This window comes from Gracilinanus agilis, chromosome 1 (assembly GCF_016433145.1).
Source record: "Gracilinanus agilis isolate LMUSP501 chromosome 1, AgileGrace, whole genome shotgun sequence".
Taxonomy (NCBI): Eukaryota; Metazoa; Chordata; class Mammalia; order Didelphimorphia; family Didelphidae; genus Gracilinanus; species Gracilinanus agilis.
The window spans coordinates 450311638-450326824 of record NC_058130.1 but is presented as its reverse complement, the minus strand read 5'-3'; the positions used below and the strand labels follow the sequence as shown (position 1 = coordinate 450326824).

The window sequence follows — 15187 nt, the reverse complement described above, 5'->3', positions numbered from 1 at the left end:
TGCCAGCCTAAGTAGTCTGTTCCTTCTCAGTCCTTAAACATCAAGATATCTGGCTTATACTCAGACCTCAATCAAACCTTTGGGGAATATAAATTGAGGAGAACATCATTAGAGATTAGCTTTGCTGAGCCTTGTCAGAAGTCATTGCCCTGCTTCCATATTCAACTGAAAACCAACTGCTGAGTAGGAGGGGTTTGAGAGCAAGGAGCACTTGCCCCTCCCCACTCATTCAAGCCTGTGTGTGTGGGGGGGAGAGTGTTCTTCAGGCACCTGGCCCTGGCCAGACCATCAGCTTCCCAACATCCCTGTTATTACAAACATAACAATCGTATCCTACTCATTGTATTCATCAGATTAGGAATAATGTCACAGGGCCAGATAGAACATTTCAGGGGGCTGTAGTTTGCCCATCACTGGTCTAGGACAATGATGACAAACCTTTTACAGACCAACTGCCCAAACTGTACCCTCACCCAGCATTGAGTCTTCTCCCCCTTACACCAGACATGGAGGGAGAAGTGCTCCCATTGGGCTGCTGGACAAAGGGGCGGATCATATGAGAAGTGTCCTCAGGCACAGGTAAAGAGGGGGAAGGGGTAGCCCTTCCAGCATGCATGCCATAGTTTCGCCAACACAGATCTAGGGCCTAGTCAATGAAAAATCTGAAGAAATAAAATTTGCTTTCATCCCAAGAGCCAGTAATAACTTCTGAAGAAGGTGACACCTGAGCAATGTCAGAGAAGAGAATCTGAATTCCTTAAAAGGAAAGACTTTAACACATGGTGGATGGGTATATAAGGAAAATGGGTATAAAAGTAAAGGACTACCACCTTCTTTTGTTAAAAAGAGAATGGTAGGTGTTTTAAGACCAGACGAGTTTAAAAGTCCCCTTTGTTGAAATAAAGAGAAGGCAAAGGCTATTGGAATTAGTTATTTTCATATCACTAGCCTTTGAACACTGGGTCACTTAGATACCAACTCTCAAATGATCCAAACAGCAAACTGTGATTTATGGCCCAAAGGAAAAATCCTCTGAGGTGTTAATAAAATAAGTCATATAAACTTGAAAGAAGTGACTCCATACACTGAAACAGCATGATAAATTGGTAATCAGAGAAGGCAATAATGATACCCTTGTCTGTATGCCTGATTTAATATTCTAGTTCCAGCTACTTCCTTTCATAGTGTTTTACTGTCAAAGAAAAAAGCATCAAACAACAGCTCCACATAGTCCAACCCAAATATTAGATTAACTTCTGTACTGGCTTTAGGGTTGCCCATTTGGCTCTGAAGCACAGACAAGGCAAGAACCATTAGATGCAGATTATAACCTCTGTGGACAGCCCTGATTCCAGAAAAAGGGATCACAAAAGAGCCACTGTACAGTGCCAAGAAGCACAAGGTCAAAGAGACCACCAGTTCCTATGGGATTGATGAGTATTTTTGCCAAGACAGAGGACTTGTTTGAAGTTCAAGGAAGTGGCTGTTTGACAACGTCAGATGCTGGACTGCCCCATGCCAGATTTCTGACAAGTACCTTAGTTTGGCTGCCATTTTGGTTTCCCTATCCCTGAGAGTGAAGGAAAAATCAGACCAGGGAATCACATAATTCCCTTTTACTTTAAAAACTAGTTCCTTGGGGGCAGCTGATTAGCTCATTGGATTGAGAGCCAGGCCTAGAGACGGGAGGTGCTAGGTTCAAATCTGACCTCAGACACTTCCCAACTGTGTGGCAAGTCACTTGACCCCCATTGCCTACCCTTACCATTCTTCTGCCTTGGAGCCAATACACAGTATTGACTCCAAGATGGAAGATAAGGGTTAAAAAAAAACAACAACAACAAAAAAAAAACTAGTTCCTTTTTTCTCTTCTATAATATGGCAATTTTCTGTAGTCATGGCTGCTAATGGGTAAATGCTATATTACTATAATTGGCCCTAAAGACCTGTAGGACATAAATCACTTTAATTGGTCACTGATTCAAGGACCTCTTATGGGCTTATTCTTGCTTACTCAGAATTTTTATATATAAAATTTTTTATTTTTCCAAAAAAAATTTAATTTTTGTCTTCTATTTGTTTTTTTATTTAAGTTTTTGGTTTTTCTTTTGAGAGTTGATTCATATACCCCATAACTCAGGCATGTATACTGGGTCGATCCCCTGGTGAGGTTAGCAAAGAAGCTAAAGGAGGAGAAAGAGAATGCTGACTTTATCAACATTAGGGAGGAAGAGGCAAACAAGGACATGCTGACAGCCTTTGGGAATCCACCAAATAACAAGAATAGGACTGGTTTATCTCTGGTGCTGGTACTCTGAGCCCAAGTCTGGTTAAGCCCCTTATCAGTTTTCCTCTCCTGGCTGGAGAGAGTGGTGACATTCTGAAGCTGGATGACAGTAATCTTTGAGTTTGGGACGGATAAAAGCTCTGACCCTGAACTCCTCCTGGTTTTTGTCTATCTACGGAAGAGCAGTGGCAACAGGAAGAAATGCCAAGACAAGCAACAGCCGGCCAAGATTGCCACAGCTGGGGCTGAAGATTCAGGTGACACCCTGCTAAAGATGACCATCAGTAAGCAAAATTTTGGCCAAAGTGGGCTTTCTGACTTAAGCAGCATGACCAGAGAGGAGCAGATAGCATTTGCCATATAAATGTCCTTTTAGAGAGCTGAGTTTCATTGGTCAGGATTAGTTGGTATTATGAATGCCAGGGATATAGCTAAAGAGAAAGCCTGATGTGATACAAGAACCTCAGCTCTGATTGAGTATCCTGAGGAATCTGTCACGTGTGGATCCTAACAATGAAGCCATATGAAATGCCATGGGATCATTGGCCTTGCAAATGTCAAAGGATGGCAAAAAGGAAAAGAAAAAGGACAAGAATTGAAGCTAAAAGGAAGTGATCAGTCTCCTTCCAGAGGGCCTAAAAAGGATAAAATCGAAGAATTGTAACATACTTATTTAAATGATGATCTGTGTAATAGTTGTGGACTAAATAAAGTTTGTTAGATTTTTTTGAGATAGAAAAAGAGAAGGAAAGAGGAAAGCTGTAGAAAGGAAGGAGTAAAGAAAGAAGGAAGGAAGGAAAGACAAAAGGATGGAAGGGAAGAAGAAGAAGGAAGGAAATGAGGAAATAAGGAAGGAAGATTCCCAAACACTGAGAAGTGCTTACCCAGGATCACATAGCCAGTATATATGTAAGAAGTGGGACTTGAACCCAAGAAGGTCTTCTTGTTTCAAAAGTTAACTTTCTTTTCACTACCTCCCAAGATTTCCTACATGGAATGTTATTTAATTGAAAAAACAAGGCCACTCAAACTATATGATATATTTTATCATTTCCAAATCAATGCCAGGTTCTATCAACTTTAGACCCTTTTAGACCTCAAGGTTCTTGAAAACCTTATCCTTTTGAGCTTCAGTACATAGACTTGCTTTCCCAATTCATTTGGAATTGATTTCTCAGCTGCTACTATTTTTGTTTCTTCATATCTATCTATAATAGCAGAACAATTTTCAAAAGAGAAATACTGTCTCAAAGTATTAATGAGGTAGCTAATGAACCGAGTAGTCTACAGCAAAGGAAGGAGATACAATGAAAGGAGGATGTATGACCCACATTAATACTGACCACTTTAACCACTCCAAACCAACAGAACACACTAAGTGCCATAAGTGAACAAATGGAGCTATGTCATGGCCTAAAATAATATTCTGAAGTACTTTATCTCCAACCAAAGCACTTTAAGCTTAATCTTTCTCCTAGTTGCCATAATTACTAGTATTTTCAGATGGCAGATTATTTATGTGATTAGTAGGAAAAAAGCACTTGACTTAAGAGACAGAAGATCTCCCATTTCTCTCTTCCCTTCCCCTTTAATAGTCTCCATCTTATCTGCATGAAATTTCTTTCAAAAGGATAAAACCTTTTATTACAGAATTAGAGATGAAGCTTGAGTTACAACTCCCCATGTGAGAAAAAGATCTGATGTAGTGGAAAGATCACTGAGCAAAGGCTCAGAAAGCCTGGTTTCTTGTTTTAATGCTTTCACTGAGCAGCAGCGTGCTGGTAAATATTTAAGAACCAGCTCTCTAGAAAACATGCATGACATTCTTTTAAGTTTAATCTGTATTATTAATTTTTCTCCATTATTTTCTTAAGTTTAAATAATCAATTTGATAATTTTCAAAGTATAAATGTTCACATCAGAAATTTAACAATCGACTTTCCCAAGCATATTCTATATGAGAGCTGACTCCAGCACACCACAGACCTTGGGTCAGTCATTTCACTTTAGATATTAAAACCAATGAAGGTCTCCCCTTCCTCAATCATAAAATGAGTTGGACTAGATCAGATCTAAGGTTCTATGATTCTGTATATTAATTTAGTTCAGGGTAAATTAATCATATACCAAGACAGAAAAATACTATACAGCATTAATCTGGATCCTGCCTATATAACAGAAAGAAGCCAAACCAACCTGGTTCCCAGTAATATGTCTATAATCATAGAATACATTAACTAATTATTATGGCAGTGCTCATTTCTTGTTGCATCTAAGGGGATCTTTTTTAGAAGCTCATTCTTGCTAAGGTTTTTCTTTCCCTTCCCCTCTCCTATTTCCACCTCTACCAAAAACAGTTGCAACTTGGTCATTTGGTTTTATCTAACTGAGAAAAGGTGGTGCAATGTGAGACGTGGAAGTGCTTTACTTGCAGTTAAGGGACCAGAGTCTAATGATTCTACATTTTAAAGGGCAATGATAACCACAGGTCTGTTCAGGAGATAGAGACACAAAGTTGTAGCTTCAAAACCAGAACCTGAAAACTAATTCACAGAGGAAACAACACCGATTCTTAAAGGCTCTTAACCTGCAAGAACTTTTTTTTTCTTCCCCAAGAGGTAGAGGAATATAGGCTAGTGATGAAAGTGCCTTAGAGTATAATTGGGTAAACACAAGCCTCCTATTCATTATGAGAAAGGTGACTGATGCTGTTGATAACATAGAACTTAAGCGTGAAAAGTGATGCAGACAGACAAAAGCATGAGTGCCATTCCAGCTTTGATTTATACTTTCTCTGGCTCCTTTCAGACTCAAAATCTCTCCTAAACACGAGATAATTTGCCTTTCAAATAAAATAATATAACTATATAACATAATATATAAAATAAATTTTATTATTTATTTATTATTATTATTTATATTATAAAAATAATATAAAATGATGAGATTTCTAATCAAACAGAATGATCTCCACTGGGGTATAATTCTCACACGTAGTTGGAGAGTGGTAGTGCAAACTGGAATTGAAGGTCTCCCAGTCAAGAGAGACAAGGGTAAATGACTAGAAGCAGAGGATGAGTTACTGCAGTCAAATCTCTGTGTCATTTAAGTAAGTGTCTTAAAACACAACGCTGGACCTACATGGACCTAGGTAAAAAAAAAAAAAGACAATTTTTGTCTTCCATGTCCTTCCTTTCAAGTCTCTCCTTTCCTTTTACCCCATCAAATTCTGATTTCAGAAAAAAAGATTTGATGTCATTTACTCCAAGGCATAATTTTATTTATTTTTTAAATAAGTTTTATTTTTTAGAAAAGTTATCCATGATTACATGATTCATGTTCTTACTTTCCCCTTCATCCCCTGACTCACCACGCCCCCTATAGCTGATGCACATTTCCACTGGTTTTAATATGTGTCAGTGATCAAGACCTATTTTCAAATTGTTGATAATTGCATTGGTGTGGTCATTTCGAGTCTACATCCCCAATCATGTCTGCATCAACCCATGTGTTCAAGTAGTTTTTCTTCTGTGTTTCCACTCCTGCAGTTCTTCCTGTGAATGTGGGTATCATTCTTTTCCATAAATCCCTCAGAATTGTCCTGGGTCATTGCATTGCTGCTAATACAGAAGTCCATTACATTTGATTTTACCACAGTGTATCAGTCTCTGTGTACAATGTTCTTTTGGCTCTACTCTTCTCACTCTGCATCAATTCCTGGAGGTCATTCCAGTTCGCATGGAATTTCTCCAGTCTATTATTCCTTTGAGCACAATAGTATTCCATCACCAAAATATACCACAATTTGTTCAGCCATTCCCCAATTGAAGGGCATACCCTCATTTTCCAGTTTTTTTGCCACCACAAAAAGCGCGACTATAAATATTTTTGTGAAAGTCTGTTTATCTATGACCTCTTTAGGATACAAACCCAGCAATGGTATGGCTGGATCAAAGGGCAGGTACTCTTTTAGAGCTCTTTGGGCATAGTTCTAAATTGCCATTCAGAAAGGTAGGATCAGTTCACAACTCCACCAGCAATGCATTAATGTCCCAATTTTGCCACATCCCCTCCAACATTCATTACTCTCCCCTTCTTTCATTTTAGCCAATCTGCTAGGTGTGAGGTGATACCTCAGAGTTGTTTTGATTTGCATTTCTCTAATAGGGATTTAGAACACTTTCACATGTGCTTAATGATAATTTTGATTTCTTTATATGAAAATTCCTATTTATGTCCCTTGCTCAGTTATCAATTGGGGAATGACTTGATTTTTTATACAATTGATTTAACTCCTTGTATATTTGAGTAATTAGACCTTTGTCAGAGTTTTTTGTTAGAAAGATTTTTTCCCAATTTGTTGTTTCCCTTCTGATTTTGACTACATTGTTTTTGTTTGTACAAAAGCTTTTTAGTTTAATATAATCAAAACCATTTAATTTACATTTTGTAATTTTCTCTAACTCTTGCTTGGTTTTAAAATCTTTTCTTTCCCAGAGATCTGACAAGTATACTATTCTGTGTTCACTTAATTTATTTATAGTTTCCCTCTTTATATTCAAGTCATTCACCCATTCTGAATTTATCTTGGTGTAGGGTGTGAGATGTTGATCTGAACCTAATCTCTCCCATATTGTTTTCCAATTTTCCCATCAGTTTTTGTCAAATAGTGGATTTTTGTCCCAAAAGTTGGGCTCTTTGGGCTTATCATGCACTGTCTTGCTGACATCACTTACCCCAAGTCTATTCCACTCATGCTCCCTTCTGTCTCTTAACCAGTACCGTATTGTTTTGATGACCGCTGCTTTATAGTATAGTTTAATAACTGGTACTGCTAGGCCATCTTCCTTCACATTTTTTTCATTATTTCCCTTGATATTCTTTATCTTTTGTTCTTCCAAATGAACTTTATTATATTTTTTTCTAATTCATTAAAGAAGTTTTTTGGTAGTTTGATAGGTATGGCACTAAATAGGTAAATTAATTTGGGTAGAATGGTCATTTTTATTATGTTAGATCATCCTACCCATGAGCAATCAATCTTTTTCCAATTGTTTAAATCTAGTTTTAATTGTTTGGAAAGTGTTTTGTAGTTGTATTCATATAATTCCTGTGTTCGTTTTGGTAGATAGATTCCTAAGTATTTTATGTTGTCTAGGGTGATTTTAAATGGTGTTTCTCTTTCTACCTCTTGCTGCTGTGATGTGTTGGAAATATATAGAAATGCTGATGATTTATGTGCATTTGTTTTGTATTTGCAACTTTGCTGAAGTTGTTGATAATTTCTACTAGCTTTTTAGTTGATTCTCTAGGATTTTTTAAGTAGACCATCATATCATCTGCAAAGAGTGATTGCTTAGTCTCCTCTTTGCCTATTTTAATACCTTCAATTTCTTTTTCTTCTCTAATTGCTACTGCTAGTGTTTCTAGTACAATGTTAAATAATAGAGGTGATAATGAGCATCCTTGTTTCACACTTGATCTTATTTGGAAGGCTTCTAATTTATCCCCATTGCATATGATGCGTGTTGATGGTTTTAGATATATACTGATTATTATTTTTAGGAAAGGTCCTTCTATTTCTAGTGTTTTCAGTGGAAATGGGTGTTGTATTTTGTCAAAGGCATTTTCATCATCTATTGAGATAATCATGTGATTTTTATTTGTTAGATTATTAATATGGTCAATTATGTGGATGGTTTTCCTACTGTTGAACCAGCCTTGCATTCCTGGTATAAATCCCACCTGATCATGGTGGATAATCCTCTTTGTCACTTGCTAGAGTCTTTTTGCTAGTATTCTATTTAAGATTTTTGCATCTATGTTCATTAGGGAGATTGGTCTGTAGTTTTCTTTCTCTGTTTTTGATCTAGCTGGCTTTGGAATCAGTACCATATTTGTGTCATAAAAGGAATTTGGTAGGACTCCTTCTTTGCTTATTATATCAAATAATTTGTATAGTATTGGGATTAGTTGTTCTTTGAATGTTTGTTAGAATTCACTTGTGAATCCATCAGGCCCTGGTAATTTTTTCTTAAGGAGTTCTTTGATGGCTTGTTGGGTGGGGTGTTGGAGCTTCTGGGCCCTCTGAAGACTTCTTGTCTGTTGTATTGATAGGACTAAGCTGGGGTATGGTTGATCTACACTGCTCCAAGTACCCTGAGGTCAAAGCCTCAAGAGAAGGTGGGGGGGGGTAGCACAAGATGGAGGGCATGTTCACCCTCTCTGAGTTTCTCCCCCAGCAGCTTCCCTGCTGTCTGTGATCAAAGCCTTGAGTTTGGCACAGCTGTGCCAGCGAGGCACTCTCTCAGACTAGCAGCCCAGCCCACCCAGTGATTCCAGTATCTGCTGGAGACTCAGCACATTAGGTGGAGGAGGGAATCTGGGATCTTCCTCCTTTCTTTCCCCTCCCACCTGAGATTTCCAAGAATTCAGACTTTTTCTCTCTTTCTTTTTTTCCCAGGTACCTTTTAAATTGGGTTTAGCTAGGATACCCCAGCTTTGTTGTGTTGTCAGATTTGGTTTTCTGTTCCCTTGGAGCCCTTCATTCTTAATTGGTGGTGAAAGGCTTTATGGAGGTTTGGAGCCTTACTGCTTCTACATTGCCATCTTCCCAGAATTTCCCCAAAGCATAATTTTAAACTGATGTTTTACCATGGAATCTTGGTAGTAGAAAACATCTTAGAGATTATATAATTCAACCTCTTCATTTGACAGGTGAAAAACTGGGGCCTAGAGATAATAAGGAGTTCATCCAAGGTCAAATACCTAGAACATTTCCTGAATCTACTGAATTCTTTGAGTCCTCTATATCCCAATCCAATTCTTTCATTTTGTCAGTTGCCTTTCCCAGGAATATTTATATTTGAAATAGGGACAAAGTGGCAAATGTTTAACAACCAACTCGGGGGAAGAAGGGAAGAATGTAGGGATGACATACTGTAAGATTTAAATTAATTTCCTATAACTCTGAGTATTACATTTATAAAGCTTATTAATAGTCACTTGAAGTAGAAAGAAAGTAAACTAAAAAAAAAGAAATAGAATTTCAAACCTAATTATCTAACAAAAAATAAACCTCACATGAGTAAAACTCCTGCCTTTCACCTCACACCGTCTCTACAAAATGCAATCAGGGGAAGAGAGAGAGAGGTGGGGCTACACAAAACTTATGTCCTCCCTATGTCAGCACATAATGTGAGAAGGAACATGAGATGCTGGGAACTGGAGTCCAGGGCAACAGATTTTAATTACACAATATTTAAGTTTATGCTGCATTATCTGGTGACATCTGTTTTTTTTCTTTAGCCCTTGAGCTATGAATTGTTTTTACATTTTTTCATTTTTATTTTTGTTTTTTTTTTTATTAAACTCTTACCTTCCACCTTAGAATCAATATTGTATATTGGTTCCAAAACAGAAAGTGTAATGGGAGTTAAGTGACTTATAAAGGGTCATACATCAAGGAAGTATATGGGGCCAAAAATGAACCCAGGACTCCCCTGTCTCTAGGCCTGGCTCTCAATTCACTGAACCACTTAGCTGCTCCATTTTTTTAAATATTTTTATGTCCAAATGTCCAATCCCTGGTAGACAATCAACAAAACAATAAATCAAAACCTGATTTGTAGCATAAGCAGATTTCTGAGGTGTAAATGCACACAAAAAATAATTAACAATCAACTCTCAGTGGAAACTGGTTATAAGCCTAAAGCATAAGTCTCACCTAAAAGGATTGGTCCTTATAAAAAAAAAATTCAAACTAGACAGATTAGAGATGATTGGGATTCAAAAATCCTTCTCCTCTAACAGTCCACTCAACTAAGGCCTCCTCCAATGGGGGCTTTTCTTGTAAGAACTAGAGGAGAAAATGACTGTCCTGGTGAAAGAGTCTCTGAACACTGAGCTGAAATGATAAGGTTATTCACACATTCTTTGTTTGTCCTCTCCATCTATTTGGAATCTACTGGAGAGACATAACAAATCCCCAATGTTTTAGCTAAAATTACAGTGAATTTGAAACAACTCCTATTTTCTAGACATGTCCTTAAAGTAACCTGCCTGGTTTGAGAGGTGAAAGATATTAGCTCCAAAAATCTGGCAATAAAAATCCATAAAAGCAGATGGCTGGACTACATGATCTCTAAGGTCCCTTCCAGCTCTAACATTCTATGAATCTTTAATAGTTTTTCTTGCCTATTGCTTTTTAAAAGCTCTGGACTACCTCCTAGCAGAAAGCCTTCGTGTTTTGTTGCTAACATCCTAAAAAAAAAGACCTGAGCTTCATCTTACAGCCCCTGCTGTTACAGAAATATGTTTTCTACTGTGCTATGGCACACTCTGAAATTCCCTTGGGGGGAAGGTAATCATAGGCCTCCCTGAATGCCTACCCAATATCCTATTACCTTAGCAAGCTAAGCCTTTATTCAGGGAAACACCAAAGCTGAACAATTAATTAAACAATGTGCTGGAAAATCAGCCATCAATATTCCCATGGGCCATTGGTAAAATACAATGTTTAAGCTACAGTATTGAATTGATGGCAAAAATTCTGGGCCTAAATCTCATTAGAATTCTGCATACGGCACTTGTAAAAGATTATAAACAAAATATTTAGCCTTGACATTCCATAAAATGCCGAAGCATTATATCTGCAATGCTTGAGTGTTATGAGAAATGTATAAAATAGCCCAAATGAAGTTCATTTTAAGTTTTGTTTAGAAATGGCATAAAATTCTTGGTCATTTAACTTAATGATGCTTGCATTTACTGTGTAAGTGACTAGCATACCTTATAGAACTGAATCTCAGACATTCATTCATACAATACTTTGGGCAATAACCCAGAATTCTTAATTCAATTTTAAGGCTTAAAATTTAAAAACCATTTTCTTTAAGGTTCACAGTGTTTCTCAAAACAACCTTGTAAGGTAGGTAATGCTAGTATTATTGCTATGCATTTTTTCCTTATGAGGGACCAGAGGCTCTGAGATTAAGTAACTTAAGCAGATAACAGGTGAAGTGGGGAGGAGAAAATAAGCAAATTTATAGTGCCTACTATATGTGAGAGTTGGGATTTGAACCCAGGTCTTCTGGCTACCAGTCCTGTATTCTGTTTACTCTGAAGCATTGCTCATTTCCTTCCTTGACTGTTTTGCTTGTTATCTGATTTTCCAAGGTTTTATTTTTCTGTGCCATTTGGGAATGGCAAGGGGTGGAGGTGGAGGGGGGTGGCAACTAGATAGCACAATGAAGTGCTAGTCCCAGAGTCAGGAAGGCTCATGTTCCCGAGTTGAAAATCTGAACTCAGCCATTTACTAGCTATGAAACCTTGTTTCATAACTCACTTAACCCTGTTTGCCTCAGTTTCTGCATCTGTAAAATGAGCTTATGAATGAAATGGCAAATCACTCCGTATCTCTGACACCACTGAAAAGAACTGAACAACAATTGGAAATTTTTGAAAGGTCAATGTAATTTCATAGTCTACATTGGCTGTGAAAATCAAAGGTTCCAATTAAATGACTTTACAACTATTAATAACCTAATAGCATCTTATTCATCAATATTCTTCTTTTTTTTTTAAACCCTTACCTTCCGTTGTGTATTGGTTATAAGGCAGAAGAGTGGTAAGGGTAGACAATGGGGGTCAAGTGACTTGCCCAGGGTCACACAGCTGGGAAGTGTCTGAGGCCAGATTTGAACCTAGGACCTCCCGTCTCTAGGCCTGACTCTCAATCCACTGAGCTATGCAGCTGCCCCCTATCAATATTCTTCTTGATGGTGCTTTTATAAATCAGCTAAGGATAGAAAGAATTCAAGTTCATGCATCTATGTTTCAGTTTGGCCCTCTATCCCCAAGGTGTTTTTCTCTTCACTTCCATTTTGATTGGGGCCAAAAGCAACAGAAAGTCAAACTGAAATCCTGATATCCATTGTGAAATCAAATACACTTCCAGAATCCAGGTCAATGCAGAGTTCTCAATTAAATCATAAATCTCTATAAGAAAATTGGAAGCAAGAGTACAGCATGGATTTTTCTTTTTACTACTCTTCACTCCTTGAAGATATTAGCTGAATTTCAGTCTTTAATTTTTACAGGTAATCATTGAATTTTAGAGAAAGATTCACAGAAGACACAAGGTCAAATGACTTGCCCCAAGTCACCAGCTAGTAGTAAATAGGATAAGTAGGATCTTCAAACTCAGGTCCACTAACTGCAAATCTAGCCCTTTCCCTTAGACTACTATACTGCCTCTCGTAATTATCTCTAGTTCCTAAATTACATTTGATACTCTTCTCAAAATTATCTTCATTCAATCTGTCTGCAATATTGAAGTAGTCCAAAGTGGATGTGTAGGGTAGCCAGAGAATGGGGAAGGGAGTGTGGGTTAGGGATGCAGATGGGAATGGAGATGGAATGGGAATGGGGATAGGGATAGAGAAGAAGAGAAAAACTTCTATCTACCCAATCCAAAGCTCAAAGTCTCAGATCTGGTGGTAGGAGGAATACTAGAAATGTCTTACTTTGCTGTTATGAACACATTTCATAAAAGCAATCTATAAGGATGTATTTTAAAGTTGTAAAGGGAAAGGAAGCCTTTTCTAGGAAAGAAAAGTCTATTGATAGTCCTAGCCATATATGAATCATAGACTCTCAAAGCTGAGGGAGATATTCCAGTTAGATACCATCTGGTCCATCATCCTGCTCCAAAACTGAAATCCCCAATAGATGGTCACCTCTTCCTTTAGGTATCTCAAATAATCGGGGGGAGGGAGGAAGGCTTACTCACTATTTTCCAAGGCAACATATTCCATTTTAGGATAGTTTCCATATGGTTAGAAAGTTCTTTCTTCTCTTAAAATGAAATCTCCCTGTATGTAATTTCTGTTCATGGGTTCTCTATCTTACCTATGGAGCAATACAAGCTTTCAAATCTTTTTATATCATACTCCTTCAAATATTTAAAAGCAGTTACATTTCTTGTCTTTCAGATTAGAAATCCTCAATTCCCTAATACAACAATGGTTACTTGACACCTTGCCATTCTAGTCACCCTCCTTTGAAAGCAGTCTATTTTATCATTGTTCTTAAAATGCAATGATTGGATCTGAATACAAATATTTCAGATGTGGTATACAACCAATACAAAATAAAGTGGGGTTAACTCCCTTCATATGTATAATATGCTTCTATTAATGTAACTAATGTGTTCTAACATTCTCAACACTATTAGATTGGCCGATTTGGAGTTAATAGGTAATCAGAACTCCCAGATTTTTCTTACAAGAATTATTTTTAAGACAAGCTTTCCCTATTTGGCACTTGTACAATTTATTTTTCAATCTAAGTGAAGGCCTCTATTCTTGCTCCATTTCATCTTGTTAATCTGGGCTCGTTGTTCCAATCTGTCAAAATAGAAATCTGAGCTACCTAGTACATGATAATGCTCTCTAGAATAGGAGTTCTTAACCATTTTTATGTCATGGACTCTTTTGGCAATCCAGTGAAGCCTAGGATCCTTTCTCAGATTAGTGTTTTTAAATTTATAAAATAAAATACATAGGATTATAAATAAAACCATTTATACTAGAATATAGTTACCAAAATATTTTTAAAAACAAGTTCATAGACCTGAGGTTAAGAACCCCTGCCTAAAGGATAAACAAGCAGCCATCTTCTTGAATAACACCAAGAAAGAGAAGTCACTACCTCATTAAGGAAATCATTTTATTTTCATTCAATTATAAATCAACAGGAATTCTTCATTGTTCTGAGCCCAAATATCTTTCCCAGTAATATCTACCCATTGAACCTGGCCTGGACTCTGAGTCCTAACAAACAAGTCAAACTTCTACAGAACTATGTATATTGAACTTATGATTTCATGGTTTTAAAAAATATAATTAACCTGGAATTCTTTGGGAACACATAATAGCACCAGAGACAGTCTTCAAAACCTCCCATTCAATGACTTATAACATTATTAACATCAAGCTTGCTCATTTGTAAACTGAATTTCATCTTCATAATCATTTTGAAAATTGAGACATTCTTCTGCTTCCATTATCCCAGACCCTGTCCAATTTTCCATGATTCCTCAATGACAACTAACAGTGTTTCTTCTGTCTTACAAACACTTTCTCCTACCCTCTTCCCTATTACTCTCCTAAGAATGATTGCAGCATTTCTTCTATATCATTCTTTGTTCTAAGCAGGGGAATGCTGGTAAATATTTGACAATCCACTTGCCCCACCAAAAAAAATTAATCTATATTATTAGCATTTTCTGAATCACTTTCTTAAGTCCAGACAATCAGCAAAACAATAAATCAAGGCCTGATTTATATCCTTTAATGATATCCAAGGTATAAATACTATATTGAAAATGTTTAACATTGGCCATTGGCTCTCACAAGCCAGTTTGAGCTGGCTCCAGCATACCCCTGATTCTAAGCCATGCCTTTTGTCTCTTATGCTATCTAGTCTTGTGTTTTATCTTTGAAATTATTTTATCTTCAAATTTCAGTTTAAAGTTCTTTTAAATAAAATATATAAATGTCCTGCCAAAAGATTGTTTTCAGATTTCATGAGATAAGAAGGATTGTATCAACACATATTTATTAAGTGCCTACTAGAAGCAAAGCTATGAAAATAAATCAGTCAGAAAGCAAATACTGACCCTATAAGGGAAAAAATGGTCATGTATGAGAAAGCAGTGAAACAGAGTCTTCCTACCTCCCCCTACTACTATCTTGTAACTATAAGATAATGCACCACCTCATTTAGAGGATTTTGGAATATGTTTATTTCAGTGTCAATAGTGAAGGGTAGGACTCAAAAGGTGGAGAATAGAAGTTAGAAAATTGGAGAGTTCAAATAAGTTCCTGTAATTTATTT

At 37.0% G+C, this 15187-nt stretch overlaps 1 pseudogene; it reads left to right on the top strand.

Annotated features, from left to right (window-relative positions):
• Window positions 1–2886, top strand: part of LOC123252770 — a 184754-nt pseudogene extending 181868 nt beyond the window's left edge.
• Window positions 2887–15187: the final 12301 nt, after the last annotated feature.